Source organism: Podarcis erhardii (assembly GCF_964252035.2).
Source record: "Podarcis erhardii genome assembly, chromosome: 7".
In the NCBI taxonomy this organism is placed as follows: Eukaryota; Metazoa; Chordata; class Lepidosauria; order Squamata; family Lacertidae; genus Podarcis; species Podarcis erhardii.
Genome location: NC_138511.1, coordinates 22,835,266 through 22,853,431, shown reverse-complemented (window position 1 = coordinate 22,853,431; position 18,166 = coordinate 22,835,266). Strand labels below are relative to the sequence as shown.

General features: G+C 40.4%; 2 long non-coding RNA genes across 2 annotated transcripts; both read right to left on the bottom strand.

The window, feature by feature from the left end:
- Positions 1 to 2,201: 2,201 nt before the first annotated feature.
- Positions 2,202 to 5,263, bottom strand: LOC309347054. Its single transcript, XR_014158800.1, has 2 exons — positions 5,116 to 5,263; positions 2,202 to 2,316 (listed from the first exon to the last, which is right to left on the bottom strand). It is a non-coding gene; the product is annotated as an uncharacterized lncRNA (long non-coding RNA).
- A 608-nt stretch (positions 5,264 to 5,871) lies between these two features.
- On the bottom strand, positions 5,872 to 18,147 carry LOC309347051. The gene is made up of 3 exons (XR_014158794.1): positions 18,023 to 18,147; positions 15,517 to 15,595; positions 5,872 to 5,957 (listed from the first exon to the last, which is right to left on the bottom strand). It is a non-coding gene; the product is annotated as an uncharacterized lncRNA (long non-coding RNA).
- Between the last annotated feature and the right edge of the window lie 19 nt (positions 18,148 to 18,166).

Below are 18,166 nucleotides of genomic sequence, written 5' to 3'. Positions count from 1 at the left end.
CTTTCTCTATGCCATGCATAATTTTATAAGCTTTTATCATTTCATCTCCTACTCGCCTTTTCTCTAAACAAAGAAGTCCCAAATGCTGCAACCTTTCCTTACAGGTAAGTCACTCCAGCCTCTTGATCATTTTGGTTGCTCTATTCTGAACCTCTTCCAACACTAAAATATACTTTTCAAGGTGATGAGACCAGACCTGTGCATTGCTGCTGGTGGCCAAACATTCCTGATCCTCTTAGTGCTTCTGAAGAAAGGGAAGCAAAGCTGAAGCTGCAACATCTCTGGGCATGGTTTGACCTGTGACATCATGTTCCCAGTCAGTAAGAAAAATAAACAGAGCAACTATCGGAATAAGTCTCTCTTGGCCTCAAGGCAACCTTTTGATAAAGGGATGTGAGCATTTAGTCCATGGGTAGGCAAACTAAGGCCCGGGGATGGATCTGGCCCAAATGCCTTCTAAATCTGGCCCGCAGACGGTCTGGGAATCTGCATGTTTTTACATGAGTAGAATGTGTGCTTTTATTTAAAATGCATCTCTGGGTTATTTGTGGGGCATAGGAATTTGTTCATCCCCCCCCCAAAAAAATATAGTCCAGCCCTCCACAAGGTCTGAGGGACAAATGGCTTCATTTCTAAAAATGGGGTAACACCTGAACACTGTTCAAAGGGATTTTCTCCCTGAAAAGGAGCTGCCTGGGGGGGAGCAGAGAAATGGGGCTTGCACACACTTTTAAACAAAATAGGAACATCCAGTGTTCATATGACTTCAAAGCATTGCTTTAATGTGCGCTGTAAACTTGGTGCCCTTCTACCTTGCCAAAACTCTGTGATCCGGCTCTGGCTTTCAGGTCTGTCTAAACAAACACACACTGAAAACACAGCATAAACTTTCACCAGCTGGACCTCTCCGGGGCTGACATTTGGTCATGACCATCGCGTCTCAATAGCTCCCCTCCCCTTCACCTTCCACCAGAGACGGGTGCCAAGCATGTTCTAATTTCCATGTGTAATGTTTTACTTGGAAAGGATCAGTGACAACTGCAGGGAAGAAGTTAACAACCAGCTTCAATTGCTTGGAGTATGCCAGTACCGGGGGCGAGGGTGGGGGGGATGGGAGAATGGAGAGAGCAGAGGAGAATCATACTAGAAGACCAAGGAAACTGAGGAGCACGAAGGGGTGATATTATAGACAATCACATAAATGTAGGGTCAAAAAGGGGCAATGTTTGCTGTGCTTTGAGGACCATCCAATCTTGTGTGCTCCCACCCAGTCAAAGAGAAGGCAGTTCCAGACTGTCATTGTTTTCAGGTGGAATTCAATCGCACACCAGCAAATTCAGGTTGCATAAAAATGTAGCTAATTTAGGGAAAAGAATTGAGCCTCAGTGGTAGAGTATCTGCTTTGGATGCAGAAGTTCTCTGGTTCAGTCCCCAGCATCCTCAGGTAAGTCTGTGAATGTGTCTGAAACTAGTCAGTGTAGCCAGTACTGAGCTAGATGGACCAATAGTCTGACTCTGTATATGGCAGCTTCCTATGTTCCTCCATTTTGGAGCACTTATGGAACAAATCTGCTTCCCCAAAACAGCCAGTAAATCTTTTTTTTTTTCATAGAGGTGGTGGAAAAATGCATGCGAAAGTGTAGGATAAAGATTGCTTGATGTTTAATAAATAGTCTGCATCGCTTGCAAACTTTAGCAGACAAATCAGGATGATTGCTCAGCAAACAGGCTGTCTAGAAGCAACCAGATTGCAGAAAAGAATGTATACAGAAAGTCAATGTGTAACAAAGCAAGCCAAAGCCACTTACTGTAGATAGATGTCAAATATACAGGACCTAGTGACACACACAAACTCAAATGCAAAAGTATCCACTAGAGTAACTAGCCACTCTGACTAGGCAAAAGCACATTTTCAACCCAAATTAGGCAATTAATATCCAAAATGAAAGAATGAGATTAAATACTCGTAATATTTTTTGGTATGGCGAAGACACTAAAAAGGAATCTCATTTGTTTTGCATACTGAATATATTGCTTGTACACCTTTTGTACAGGGAAAGCTGGCACAACTGCACTGAACACATAACAAAAAACCAGCTCTCGCCCTGCAATAAGAGTATTCACTATATGTAATTCAAAGTGCAGCATTCCTTTATAATAACTTTTATCACTTCAAAATGTTGGTTAATTAGTAAGCCCAGTTACCTCTTATTTTGCCTTCTCATGTGATGCTCAAAATCTCCTCAAAACTCACAATCAGAGTATGTTGTCAGCTGATGTTGTTTCTCTCTCTTTTCCCATTATAATTGCAAAAATCTAAAAAAAATTTAAAAAAATTAAAAACAATCTGAGTATCAATTTTGCGTCTGCTTTGCCAGGATACAGGGGAGTTGCTGTTGCTTTCGAAATGGTCCTTAAATGATCAGAAAGTGGTTTAGTATAAAATCCAAAACATGGTGATGCATCATATGAATTTACAATCAAATTAGGAGAAAGCAGATGTGCAAGAGAGCATGTGAATTCGCCCAGCAGTTTCCTTGTCACAGATTCATACAAAAAAGTGGGTTTGATGTTTCCTGTTCTCACACTTACCTAATTTTTGATATTTATTTTTAAAGAAGCTAAAGCAGAAATACCACATACCACCCACTTTCTAAGAATATTAATGGTCTTTCTCAAAAACCCATTCTTTGTTGAAACATTTCTACCAATAATTTTCTTTTTTTGCTCATGTTTTAAATTATTTTTACATTAAGGCACACTATAACAAAGTGTACTATAAACATAACAAACAAGAGTATTATTTGCTCTCTCATGTGCTCTCCCTGGCTTTCATCAACAACTATAATATATTTCCCAGTTGTTTGTGAGAATGTGGAGCAAAGGACAACCACTTAAAATAAATTTACAGCACCAGCCCAGGATTGCACTCCCTACCCCCACAAGGATTAGATCAGATTCCAAGTCATTCCCAAAGCAGGTCATATATACCAAGCATTTTACTGTCTCTCAGAAATCTACTTCTCCATTGACCCAACAGCAGTAACACTGACATTACTTCATTTTGAGGAATCCTTTGGAAGACTGCCATTATTTATTTATTTTTTGTATTTGTTGTTCTGCAGTTTCTAGGTGGTTTATTAAGAGTTATGAATTCAGTATCTTCTAGGGTTGCCGTTTGACTAATCAATATCAACCAAACGACAAACACAAACCTTTGACCATTCAGTATTTAAAAGCTTAAAAAGAAGAAGAAAAAGAATAGTAACAAAAGGAAAGCCATGCCCTCAGTTTGCAGCTGAAGGGGAAACAGCTCTTTTGGCAAAGTAAATGACTCACCTATTTTCAGTGCTTGTGTTTCATATTTCTATAATATATGTTTCTCCACAGGCTTCTGATTAATATTTATTTGAAGTACAGGCTTGTGTCAGCTACACTGGTTGCATACACACCATACACTTAAAGCACATTTAAAATAAGTTTCCCCTACCAAAGTATATTGGGAGCTGTGGTTTGTTAAGGTGATGGGAATTATAGCTCTGTGAGGGGTAAGCTACTGTCCCAAGCATTATTTTAGAGAAGACATGGTGCCAGGGGGTGTGCTTTAAATGTATAGGTGTGTAAGCAGCCCCAGCCTCTTAGCTATACCTTTTTCAAACATTTCCTCTCTGTGTGGTATTTACTTTATACACTTATTTTGGTGACCCCAAAGGGATCGCCTTCTGTTCTTCTCCTATTTAATGAAACAGATGTGTTGCCAGTTGTTATGAGAGCTTATTTGTATATGTTCTATTTTGAGCTCAAAATCTAAGCCACGAGGGACCAGAAATTACCTAAACTTTGCCTCAAGGAGCAATCTTTAAATGATTCCATAAAAGGAGGTACTTGGCTCCCAAAAATTCATTGCTTTAACATTTCCCCCCCCCCCCGTGTGTGTGTGTAAACACATTCACACACATGTATATATATGTTGTGTGTGTCATATCTACACACAGATACACAGTTCTGAGGTTGCCACTGCCAAATTTAAAATAAGATTGGGAGATGTTTTCATAAAGCAAAAATTGCCTTAGCTGACAAACATTTTTTAAAATAATATTTATTTTTGCATTTAAAATATTGCATTGTTTATATACTTGTACTTTCATAACAAATTCCCATCTTCCCCCTTTCCCCAATATATTCCATGTGTACATGTCTGTTTCCAAAAAAGATAAGTAAAAGTGAAGGTCATGTGCTGGATTTTGGATAGCTGTGACTGTTGAGGATTCTTATCTATTCTGATCCGAACAAGTTGTTTCAGAGAGAGCCATGAGTTGCTGGTGTTCTCATTGTTATACTGTCTCTTCTGATGTACTAAATAAACCTGTATCACATTTCCTCAAAATAATCTCTTGCTCCCATGTTTTTTAGAGCTTTACTTTGCATTGGTATCTTTTCCATGAGGGAGCTATGCCATACTTAACAAATTTAATATGCATACCTTGCTATTTTATGATTAAGTAAGACCAGGAATACACAAACTTGGCCCTCCAGATGTTTTGGGACCACAGCTCCCATCATCCCTGACCACTGGACCTGTTAGCTATGGATGGTGGGAGTTGTATTCTCAAAACATCTGGAGGGCTGAATTTGCCTTTGCCTGAGTAAGACCATTATTGCAGATGCTGCCTGTCAGATCTTAACAGTTATTCTGCAAAGGAGGGTTTTTGTTCACCTAATTCACAACCAAATTACACTGCCATCAGTGGCCATCAGTGGTGCCATCAGGGCACCTTGGGGCTGGAGCAAAGGAACCTCATACACAGCAGAGCTGGCTTGCCACATGTTGCAGTAGGTAAAATAATACACGTACCACGTTAAGAGCGGGACCTGCTCCCCACCATCAAGCCTGTTAAAACCACACTCTGAACTGCACCGCTTCCTGACATCTTGGACGGACATAACAGCTTGCTTACCCAATGCCCTGGCAGAAACAACACTGTTCTAGTGGCCAGTTTGCTTGGGACTGAAACAAGCGGGAAAGGACACTCAGATCCCATTTAATGACCAAAGGAACAAAAACCGCCAACTGTTAATCAAGCAAGAACCCCAGCACACGAAGATCAACCTTACCTGAACTGGGTATCATGTTCAGCACTTTGTTATGGCCTTGAATAACTGACTTCCCCTTCGCTTCTGTGTCTTGTCTTTACTTTGTAAGCCTGGTGGCATATCCTGCTTTCCTCTTTTCTATTCATGTGAGCAGCTTTGGGTGATGATAATTGTCCGAAAAGTAGTAAACAAATAAAATACAGGAATACTTCACATTTGCAGCACAGAGACCAAGATAAATTTATAGGGACATATGCATGTAATTGCCTGGTTTAAGGCTATTTGGTGATTATAAGTGCCTGCAAATTATTCAATGTTTATAGTTAACAATTAACTTATTTTGATTCTGTTGTAAAGTGAAGCACAGTTACTATTCAATCTGGTTGGCTAAAATGTCACAAGCCTTCTAATTTCCTATGGGCCATAATAAAACAAGTTATTATGCATAGCACCTTTTGCATTTTCAAAATGCTTCAAATAATTATCTTGGTAATCCTGTAATCAGGGCTATTAAAAACACAAATCAGTGTTATTAGAAACAAAACCCAAAGAAACAGATAGCAAATTAACAGGAGAAACAGAGGGAAAAAGAGAAACATCAAAATGTCAGGTCAAAGGCTGGAATAAGGATGTTTTCAGGTGGTGGTAAAATTTCATCAAGGAGTATGCTAAGTGGATCTTCTGGGGTGTGGAGTTTCAAAAATTAGGTGCCACAACTGAGAAAGCCCTCTTGCATGATCTTGCATGGAAATGGGATATGCATGAAGGGGACAGTACCTTAGTGGATGAATCTGCTGATATGAGAAGAGACGAGGTGGACAGACAGATGGTAGATTGAGTTCTACAAGTAGATCTAGTATTATCTGCAATAGATTAGAAAGAATTGATTTCTAATTGTTCAGCAATGGCAAAAATGAAAAAAAGCTTATTTTTTACTTCTAAATTAGAAAATTCATAGCCTGGAGCCACTCAGTTATATCTGCAAGTTTTTCCTGTTTATACCACATGGGGTCCAGTAGACAGTTGGCTCCATCACCTCCTCAGCCACCATTTTGCACCTGGTTCTAGTTGGTGGACCTCAGAGATTAACTTGTTTCGATTATGTTGTAATCAAGAGTCAGTTAGTATTTGTGCTAGTTGGCTAAAACCTCACAAGTCTTCTAATATCCTATGGGCCATAATAAAATAAGTACTTATGCATAACACCTTTTACATTTTCAAAATGCTTAGAATGGTGGTGGTGGGGGGACAAAACAAAACAAAACATGCTTAGAATAATTATCTTAGCAATCAACACAAAAAACCCGCAACCAGTGTTATTAAGAAGGCAAATCACAATAAAGTAAGGAACTAAGTAGACCCAAAAGTCTGAAGTCTGCCCCCTTCTGCTTTAAGCTTCTCGCTCCCAACCTTAGGATTATTAAAGTGATAACCAGCACTTTGAACCATGCTCAGAAACTGACCATCAGGAAGTGCAACTGATATAAAAGAGAAGCCCCATTTTCCAGAAAGCTGGCATGAGTGAGATGCTGCATTATATACTAGCTGTAGCTTCCAGATGGTTTGCAGAAGCAACCTCATGTAAAGCATGCTACAGTAGTCTAGTGTCTGTATAATGAAGACATGTCTGATCAAATACTAGCCCCATCTTCCTCCCAAACCTGGGCAGCTGGCACACCATCCATTGCTGAGCAAAATCACTCCTCAGCACAGCTACCATATGGGAACCTAGCAGCAAAGCCAAGTCCAGGCCTGGGGAAGCTCCTTAAATGCTCTCACTGTTCATGCAAAGGGTTACAGTTTAGTAAGCATTACTATCCCCACCTGGGAGAACTAAAGCACTGAGAGACAGTGACTGGCCTACAGCCACCTAGTGAGTTAGTTCCTGGCAAAGGAAAATTTCAAACCCAGAACTTACACTAGGGTTGGGTTGCACGTCTTTGTGTAAGGAGAGTGCGGGTGGGGGGAAGTGTTGGCGTTTTTGAGGTTTTGCACGTAGCATTTGGGTAGATATCTAATAATTTATTTGGATCTAATCACACACTTTGATAAAACATTCTGCAGCGATAAATACAGACATTGTTGACAATAATACACACCCACAGATTCTAAAAATAAACCAAAAATTTCCCCTCCTCCCTATTTCCTTTGTCTGTTTTCTTCTAAACTGCTGGAACTGTTCATTCATTTTTTTAATGCCTTTTTAATCTCTGAGGTCTAGTTACTCTAGAGCACTGATCTTCAACTGATGGGTCAGGACCTCAAACTTGGTTGCAAGCCAAATTTAAGTGGGTCACACCAGAGAGGCATAACCATCCTTCTTCTTTAACAGGATTTTTTTTTAAAGGGGAAAGATGGTTAAGTAGAAAGAACAGGAGCGGCTGGAGAGAGACAAGGAAAAAGTGAGAGGGAAGAGGAAAAAACAGAGACATAAGGCAGAAAACAGGAATGCATATAACTGGCTGAGGTTAGCAGATGAAGACTGCAATCTGAAGGAGCCTGGAGACCATGCTCAGGAAAGGTTTAAAGAGTTGCGTCTGTTAGTCTGCAGAAGAGTTGGTTAAGAGATGATACAATAGGCATTTTCAAACATTTGAAGGGGTGTCAGATGATGGAGCAAATTTGTTTTCTGTTGCTCCAGAGACAGGACACAAACCAATGGGTTTAAAATTACAAGAAAATGATTTGGAATACTGTAAACTGAAGAAATTCTTGGCAATCTAAGCTGCTTGATGGTGGAACAGACTGCCTGTGGGGCCCCTCCAGATACCCTTTTTGTTATGAATTCATGATTGTGCTCATGGCAGAGTTGGTGTGCTATATGTGATCCTGCTTTCAACTGTTGGAACCTGAAAAATTTTTGGGACTGACATACTGCTTTGCTTCCATTCAATGTATGCCCTGGACCTTCTTGCTTAAATCCTGTAACTTTCCAACCACAAATGTTCCAGTTTATTTTTGTCCCAATTTTGTTGCACTATAGTGTAAGAGTGCACTGCAATTTGTGAAGGATATTGACAAGTTGGAACATGTACAGAGGAGGACGACCAAGATGATCAAGGGTTTGGAAACCAAGCCTTATGAGGAACAGTTGAGGGAATCGGGTATGTTTAGCCTGGAAAAGAGGGGACTGAGAGGATATATGATAGTTATCTTCAAATATCTAAAGGGCTGTCACATGAAAGATGGAGCAAGCTTGTTTTCTCCTGCTCTGGAGGGTAGGGCTCAAACCAATGGATTTAAGTTAAAAGAAAGGAGATCCCGACTAAACACCAGAAAGAACTTACTGACAGTAAGAGCTGTTTGACAGTGGAACGGACTCCCTTAGGAGGTTGTGGACTCTCCTTCCATGGAGGTTTTTAAGCAGAGGTTGCATGGCCATTGTCATGGATGTTTTAGTTGAGATTCCTGCAATACAGGGGGTTGGACTAGATGACCCTAGGGGTCCCTTCCAACTCTACAATTCTGTGAATCTATGATTCTATCAGGGATACTGTAACAGTGGATTTCCTGCCTTGGCAAGGGATTGAATTAGATGACCAACTCTGTGATTCTATTATTGATCTTTAGGGTTTAATTATCAGAAGCAGACTAAATTACAACAGAATAAGTAAGCCTCATACAAAGTTGCTTGTTCTGTATATCCTTTTCAAATAATACTTTTCTTGCTGGCAAATTTTGGTTAGCTTTCTTCAGAATTGCATGAAAATATATAGCATTGTGCAGGGTACATACAGCACTGATAAAATTCCTATCAGCATGGGATGGATCAAAAACTACTACCATGTGAAAAAAAAAATGCCAGAGAGAAAGACACACAATCTCAAGTGACTAGAGTTTCTCAATCCAAAGCTGGCAAGTCTGAATTGCTGACTATCTCCAGTCCATGAGAAAGACACCATCAGATGATTTATGAGGGTGGTATTTACCACTAACATATGTGAAATACATTAGGCTACTATTCTAACAGGTGGAAGGTAAAAGGCTGCATGTGGTTAAGTGGGTGCTTGTATTTAGGAACATCATCCCAGTGCCAAGGCACGTCTCCCAGACTGTGTTTTGTTTGCCGTCATCCATCGATAAAGTTTGATAGTCAGGAGGCATCAGCAAGTGGGGGAAGAGAGTATTACAGACTATGTCATTCTATGCTTTGAAAAGTAAAAACAGTGTGCTGAAAGTGAGACAGCAAATATGCAAGGGGGTAAATTTATGCCCTTCAGAAGCACTCATGAGAACTGAATTCAATGTTAAAGTCAGCAGAAGGCATGTGAAAACATGCACTTAGGCTGCGCCATCTGTACAACTGGCTTATATACAGCTGAGGAACAGTAGCTTATGATTCTTTCAGTATTTCTATGATCAACAATCAAATACTAACCCTTTTTACTTAGAAGTAAAAGTCTTAATTCCGTGCAAGCAAATTGCATCGAAAACTGTATGGGTGATCCACTTGAACACCATGGTTTCATGTGAAACAAATCATTCCATGAGTTGCTCATAGCAGCAGGTGGCAAAGAAATATCCCTTATAAGTTATGGGACACTTGGATTGGTTTTTTTTTAAAAAAACTTTGCTATAAAGAAGTGTGGAATTAGTGTGGCAAAGCCCATGCCACATTTCACAATCTGTCCATGTCAGCATTCCACTCAAATTTTCCATGCAGAAGCTTAGAAAACAAAAGCTTCTCAGCTAGCTAAAACCATTTTTTAAGGCTGCAATTCTATACACATCTGCCAAGGAGTAAGCCCAGTGAGGACTTTCTTCTGAGTAGACACAAACAGCATTGCACTTATCATGCTCAGTTGTAACCATGGTTATCTATGCAATGCATAACAAGTGTGAAAAGAATCATAGAATCATAGAGTTGGAAGAGACCACAAGGGCCATCGAGTCCAACCCCCTGCCAAGCAGGAAACACCATCAGAGCACTCCTGACATATGGTTGTCAAGCCTCTGCTTAAAGACCTCCAAAGAAGGAGACTCCACCACACTCCTTGGCAGCAAATTCCACTGTCAAACAGCTCTTACTATCAGGAAGTTCTTCCTAATGTTTAGGTGGAATCTTCTTTCTTGTAGTTTGGAACCATTGCTCCGTGTCCGCTTCTCTGGAGCAGCAGAAAACAACCTTTCTCCCTCCTCTATGTGACATCCTTTTATATATTTGAACATGGCTATCATATCACCCCTTAACCTCCTCTTCTCCAGGCTAAACATGCCCAGCTCCCTTAGCCGTTCCTCATAAGGCATCGTTTCCAGGCCTTTGACCATTTTGGTTGCCCTCCTCTGGACACGTTCCAGTTTGTCAGTGTCCTTCTTGAACTGTGGTGCCCAGAACTGGACACAGTACTCCAGGTGAGGTCTGACCAGAGCAGAATACAGTGGCACTATTACTTCCCTTGATCTAGATTGCTATACTCCTATTGATGCAGCCCAGAATTGCATTGGCTTTTTTAGCTGCCGTGTCACACTGTTGGCTCATGTCAAGTTTGTGGTCAACCAAGACTCCTTTTCACATGTACTGCTCTCAAGCCAGGTGTCACCCATCTTGTATTTGTGCCTCTCATTTTTTTGCCCAAGTGCAATACTTTACATTTCTCCCTGTTAAAATTCATCTTGTTTATTTTGGCCCAGTTCTCTAATCTGTCAAGGTCGTTTTGAAGTGTGATCCTGTCCTCTGGGGTGTTAGCCACCCCTCCCAGTTTGGTGTCATCTGCAAATTTGATCAGGATGCCCTTGAGTCCATCATCCAAGTTGTTGATAAAGATGTTGAATAAGACCGGGCCCAAGACAGAACCCTTTTTTAATCTTAACTCAGTTAAAAGTTCTTTAGATAGCCACCCTGGCTTCTTTAGGCACCTTCCATGTTTCCGTCTCATTGGTATTGCCTGAAGTTGTGCTTTTACTATCTCCCTCTTAACAAACTCCCAGCCATCATGAACTCCCTTTCTTTTTAGTATTACTGTCCATGGCATCTCACCCAGCACTTCCCTAAGTTTTATAAAGTCAGCTTTCTTAAAGTCAAGAAATTGAGTCCTAGTATGCTTGGCTGCTCCTTTCCGTTGTATAGTAAACTTCAGAAGAGCATGATCACTCGCGCCTAATGATCCTTCCACTTCTACCCCACTAACCAGGTCATCAACATTGGTTAGGACCAGATCTAAAATGGCTGTTCCTCTTGTTGCTTCTCCCACTTTCTGGACAATGAAGTTGTCTGCAAGGCCAGTGAGGAATCTGTTTGACCTTATGGTCTCGGCTGAGTTTGACATCCAACAAATATCCGGGTAATTGAAGTCCCCCATTACTCCTTTCCTTTTGCATGCTTGGCCATCTGTTCCAGGAAGGCATCATCTATGTCCTCCGTTTGGCTTGGGGATCTATAGTAAACTCCCACAATGAGGTCTCTGTTATTCTTCTCTCCCTTAATTTTGACCCAAATGCTCTCACTTTGGCTTTGAGGTTCTAAACCTTGGATCTCTTCACAGGTATACACATCCCTGACATATAACGCCACTCCTCCTCCTTTCTTGTCTGGTCTGTTTCTCTGAAATAGATTGTATCCCTCCATTATTACATTCCAATCGTGGGACTTATCCCACCAGGTTTCAGTGATACCTATTATGTCATATTTAGTTTGCTGTACCAAGAGCTCAAGCTCATCTTGGTTATTTCCCATGCTTTGCACATTAGTGTACAGACATTGAAGTCCATTAATCATTCCCCCGTGTCTCTTATTTAAGGATTTTTTCCTCCCACCACTAGGTCTGCGTGCTGTTTGCTCCATTTGGTCTATGACATTTGGATGATCATCTTCATCAATTGATAAGACTCCTACCTTCAGTGTGTCCTCAAACTGAATTAGGGATGGGTAACCTTTGGAACTCCAGATGTTGTTGGATTCCAACTCCCATCAGCCCAAGCAAGCTAGATGACAAAAGATTTTTTATCCACATCCTTAGATAAATGATTTCCAAATCTGTTCATTTAAAGCAGCGAAGGGGGACCTATGGCTCTCTATATAGCCCATATTCTCTGCAGGCCAGAGCTGACAGAAGTTGAAGTCTAACAGAATCCAGAGAATCAAAGCTTCCCCACTCTCCCGATGTACAGAGTAAAACAAAATTTCCTGAAATACAATAAAAGTCTTCCCTGTGATCATAGCACAAAGTGAAGATCAACACACCCATCCCTGCCCTGGCCAGACCCAACTGGTTATTATGAACTTTCCAAAACCAAGGTAATCCTTTGAAGAGTCTGCAGTAAGGTACAATGTCTTATGTCCTATTGTGATTTCTACAAGCAACCAAAAATGTTCATAAGATGGTGAATTATGATGATCATTTATATATTTATATGCCTTCAGGGGTGCCAACTTGAATAAAATATGGGGGGCAGGTAAACCCCACCCTGCATAATTGATCATAAGATGTGGCACACACTCACCACTTGAATGGCAATGCCCATCAACTTTAGGATGGGGCCTCAAATATTTTACTGGGGGTGGAAGGGACCCTGGCCCCTAGGAGCCGGCTCCTGTGTATGCCACCAGTGTGTCAGCTACTTTACAGAGTACAAGAGGGCAGACTCCTGCCTCAAGAAGCTTGCAATCTAAAGTTCAACACAAAGGAAGCAAAACAGGAAGAGCAAAGTGGAACAGGGCTAAATACAAAAGCAATGTATGGTTGTTTAAGGGCCAATCCACACTTGCCAGCAAAATCCTGACTTCCATTGCTCATTGGGTCCATTAAGGGTATACATCAACAGCAAAGGCAGCCATTTTAAATTCAAAGAACTGCTATCCTACCAGTACCTTATTCCCGCTGTATAATTATATAAGTACTTCAGTGGTGCCCAGCCAGGTGTCCTCTCCAGTAACAAAGTCAGGAGTACATGCAGATTTGAAATATGGTAATATAGCCCTGTGCAAAACAGTAACTTCTCTGACCTAAACTTCAATCTGCAATCCTGTGCACACTTACTATGAAGTAAATCCTATTTCACTCAGCGGTTCTTTATTTTGAAAAACTATGAATAATATTGGCCTACAGGTTGCACACCCTAGTCTTAAAAAGTCAACATTTTCTTGCATACGAACAATGGAACAGGTTAAATAAACTGAGATCTATCACTATGGCTGCAGTACTATGTATACTTGCTTCTGAGTAAAGATGCATACAATTAGGATGTATATAATCACCTCTTTCTGACTCAAAGAATAAATCTCTCTATAAAGCAGTTAGCACAAGAATCTGTGTACGTATGTTATCTAGCCTATCTTGGAGGACTCCTGTTAGCAGCTGGCAGAAGTCGACACCAACTCTGTTCTGCAATTAAAATAAACTCCCTAGGACTCTCTCAGTAGACCATACAAGAGCCTACGGTGCATGTATAGTGCCATATCAGCCTTAGTGGAAAGACAAGAACAAAGAACCATAGCAATTCCCACTGATAAATCTAGAAGCACAGCTGAATAATGAACTCTTCCCCCAACTCCCACCCCAAGTGTCTAACATTTCCTTCAAAATCCCCACTTCCCCTGTCTTTCCCCAATGCTTCAGCAGTGGTACCCCTATCCCCATTAAGTTCTCTAATTCTTCCCAAATGCAGTGAGCTCTTATTTAATGCCACAGCTGTTGGAGAGGAAATCACAAATAGCAGAAGGTGGATTAGTTGATAATGTACCAGTTCTTCCTCAGCAAATGCTGACACCTGTGTTTCACATGCTGCCTTTTCTGGCCCTCCCTCCTCGTCTACCAATGAAGTATGTATATAGTATGTTTGGTGCTTGATTTATATCATTGGATTTATTGTCTATATGAATGTCTAAAGAGAACTACAATTTGTTCCAACAACTGCTCCCTTTCTAGCTCTCTTCCCTAAAGCTAGCATCTTTGTTACATACTTACAAGGGTGCATAAGTTATAACTACAGACTAATTGTATTTTTAAAAGATTAAAGCCAAGAACTGCAGACATCAGAGGTAGTAAGCAGTGGTATCAGCAATTATGATACAATTTTTTTTAGTCTCTAGAATTGTTGGCTTTCAGGCAATGTGTTTTCCATGGCTTGGGACTATGGCATTTAGCCAATGTTAATCCTTCTCAGTGTAGACCCATTAAAATAAATGGGAAGGTATAACTTAAGCACATTAATTTTAATGGGTCTACTCTGAGTATTACTTAGTTGGCTACAACCCTATCACACAAAACATGACATATCCTTGCATTACATTTGAGTTATGTTGCTTATTTCTTTAAGAAGGGATATTGAGAAAGACAGGAAGAGATGCTGTTAATAGCAAGGAATCCCACTCAGTATTTACACATTTGCTTGGCACTAGAGTGTTAAATATGTGATAAACGGAATGTCAATTGTTTCAACCTGATTTTTATTATTATTCATTTCCATTCTTTATATTTCACCACACTTGGTCACAAAGTGGTTTCTATAATCAATAAAACAATTGATCACTCAAAATAATACAGTATTTAAAGCAAACAAAAACCACAGGTCAAAATGTAAGCTCTATAGTCACCCACTATCTGCATTTATCCAGAAACAATTGGAAACATTTTTGTTCACTCAAGTTTTCCCAGCTGAAAGAACAGGTCTGTGCCACAGGTGTTTATTTAGTATTGTTTTTAAATTTATTTGCTGATATGTAACTGGTGGGTTATTGTTGTTTTTTGCATTTTGTAAATAGCCTTGTGACATAGGTGTGGAAAGCAATACCACAAATTATGCTAACTACAACTTACTTAAAATGCCTGCTGAAATAGAAATATCTTTGTCAAGTACCTGAAGTTTAAAAGGAAGGGGGGCCAGAGTGATCTCAGCCAGGAGGTGGTTCCACACAACATTTTTAAAATAAAGAAAAAGACGTGGGTGGGGTGGGGTGAGCTGAGATTCATCTGTGCCAAAGCCCACAGTGGTGAACTGGGCTTTTATGGGTTCAAATGATCTAATCCTTGCTTTAAAAATGAACTCTCCACCATAGGCATATGCGTTTTGCAAGTTAGCTATAGCCAAAATAAGAATGCCATTAAAAGTCTAAGATTTTAGAACTGCAATTTAAATTGAAATGAAATTTAAGAATTTTAAAAACAAAATTAACCATAGATTTTCACAAATGTAGCAGAAATGAAACACTCTTTCCAGGACCCATTTTACTTTTCTGAGCTTCTGATATGACAACCAAGTTCATGACCTTTTGAAAAATTATATCCAGAACTGTTAATTCTGTTAATTCCCAACAACTTACTGAGAGCTGATAAGAGACAAAAAGAGTTAAGATGTAGAAACATGTTGGAATATATACAGTATTTAAAATACTTAATGTGTTTGTGGACCATAACAAATTAAGCAACACATTTGGACATGTCTCTTGCAATAAGCTTAACATTTTCTTCTACAAAAAATTGCTACCTCATTTCCTGATGTTAGGACTTCTTTTATCCTTTTACTTTCATGTCATGTGTAGACTTGAAGTTTTGTTACTCTTTTTCTACCTTGAAACAGAGGAGAAACAAATGTTTACAAATGCAGACTCAAATAGTAGGAATAAACCAAGCATTCATCTTTCAGTTTCACTGTGATTTTTCCAGTATGATTTCTGCTACACTGCATCTGAGAACTGTTCAACATATAGGCAGAAGCAGCAGTGAGCAATTGCCATGTACTCTTTGAAGGGGTGTCATGTCCAAGTCTAGTTTAAAGATATGAAAGAACCCAAAGGGAAAGAAGGGGAATTGAGGTTGCCCATCAACAGTCAGCATACTTTTGTAGTCTCACAGGTCATATTATGTTCTAGGTATTGTATTTCCATTAAAATTGTACTGTAATAATTATTTCTAATATTGCATCTATACCTATAAATTAGCACGTGCAAATTTCAAGCATATATTTGTTTTCTTTTGGGGTAATGCATAAAATACTACAAAACAAATACATGCAGTGCAGGTAAACCCATGTGTGCTATACATGCATGTGACTATAAACATATTGTTGATGTCTGTCTGTCTCAAGAGACAATGGAGTGTGCCTCTGGGAATGAAGCCAAACCACTGGAGAATCACAGCGCCTACTGTGGCTGCAAAGATGAGTAACTTGTAACTACTACCTCTCACACTGTTTTTGCTGCATTAGCAGCACCAAAGTGACCTCTCTGGGGCGCAAGCCTGGGCAAAGTGTATGAAGGTTCTGGGCTGCCAGGATGACTTCGTTGATGTGGTCCAAAGGAAAGGAAAGCAATATGTTTGGAACCAGCTTGGCTGCAGGAGTTGCCAGAAGGAGGGCATACAAGGCACCATCCAACTGTCTTAGGGACTGCACTCTGGATTTGTGTAGGGTTTGCTCCTTAGCCTTTATTTCTCCCAAATATGTCCCACAAGGCAGCGGGTACAGATTTTTTCCTTGGGATTTACTCCCAAAGCCTTTCTCACAAATGAGTATACCACAAGACAGTGGAGGTTTAGGATCAGTTTTTTCCACATACACATAAACGTGAAATAAATATTAGTTCTCCAAAATTAAATCCATTTACTAAAATGTTAATAGAATACTGTATGCTCAAGAAGTATTTTTAATAATTGGGTGCCACCAAGTGGTAAATAACTACATTCCAGCTTGCAGACAGTGCTGTAAAAAAAAGTATGAACTAGGAGGAAAACACTTTTCATTTTTGTTTTTACAGCTGCAGTTTTGAGGCAATGAAGCAATTATTTCCTGCTGTTGGACTTTTCCTTTTATGCTTTCTTAATGTTCATGCCATGTGTAGACTTGGTTAGGGTGACATTCATGAAGAGCAATCTATAAACTGTTTCTCAAACTCAATGCAAAATCTGCAAATCAAATTTAAAGGTTTGTCTAGCTGTATGAAAACATTAGTCAAGCTGATCTCATTGATTCACCACTTCAGATATTAACTGAAACATGAAAAAAGATGGAAACCCCTTAAAAATATAGTCTGCCCAGAGACTCAGAGCTGTAAGAATGTTTAAAGTTCTTAAATTTTCTCAAGCAGCCTTTTCCTCCATCTGTGCAGAAACTCCCTTTCTTGAGACATTCCCACCCAAACACTTGCTAAAGTAAATGAACTGTACCTAAGCCCTTTGAAGAGCTGACCCAGTAAAGTCACTGGACCCAGGTGAGTCATGATCATTATTTCCAATGGCTTGTATCCCATTCTAGTCCTACTCAGAGCAGCTCTGAGCTAATTGAAGTTACGAGAAAGGAATTTCCGACTAAACATCAGGAAGAACTTTCTGCTGTTCCACTAGGGAGTGGAATCCCTCTGAAGGTGGTGGGCGCTCCTTCTTTGGAGGTTTTCAAGCAGAGGTTGGACGGCCATCAGTCACGGATGCTTTAGTTGCGATTCCTCCATTGCAGGGGGTTGGGCTAGATGACCCTCAGGGTCCCTTCTGACTCTACGACTTCGGTTCATCTGTTTCAATTGGATTACTCTTGAGAAGGACCTACTGGAGACGACCCAATGTGCTTACTCTGAGCAGGGCTGAACACAGAACACAACCCCAAGGCAGGTTTCAGGCTTGAAACCTATCCTTAAACAGCACTCTCATTAAGGAGCAAAACAAGGACATACTTCAGAGTAAACAGGGCTGTGCTGTATCAGGTTTAAGCAGCTTTGGCCTACTAAAATCCACTCCTGCCAGGCACCTGTTTGTTTGAGGGTAAGATTTTCCTCCCAAGTTTAGCTAGGCAGTAATGGAGGTGGGAGGAGGGGAGGAAATAAGAGGGGGGCAAAAGGGGCAGAGTATATTTCGAAGTGGGTGAATTGTGACCCACATCTCTGAAATAAAAAGTACACAGTATGACAGGAACCCAGTAATTTGGGGGTGGGGAGCTCTCCTTTTTTGGGGGGGGAGCCTTGCCCTCCATAGGATGACGAGAATTTTTTAAAACAACACACAACCCGCCATTTTCTCGGTCGCATTGGGAGCAGGGCGGCCCGTTGGCCACCAGCTGGGGCTGCTGAGCGAGCGAGCTCTCGCCTCAGAAAATCCCTTCCCGCCTTTTCGGAAGGAGGCGGCCCCTAATTCCTCCCCACGGGGAGTTT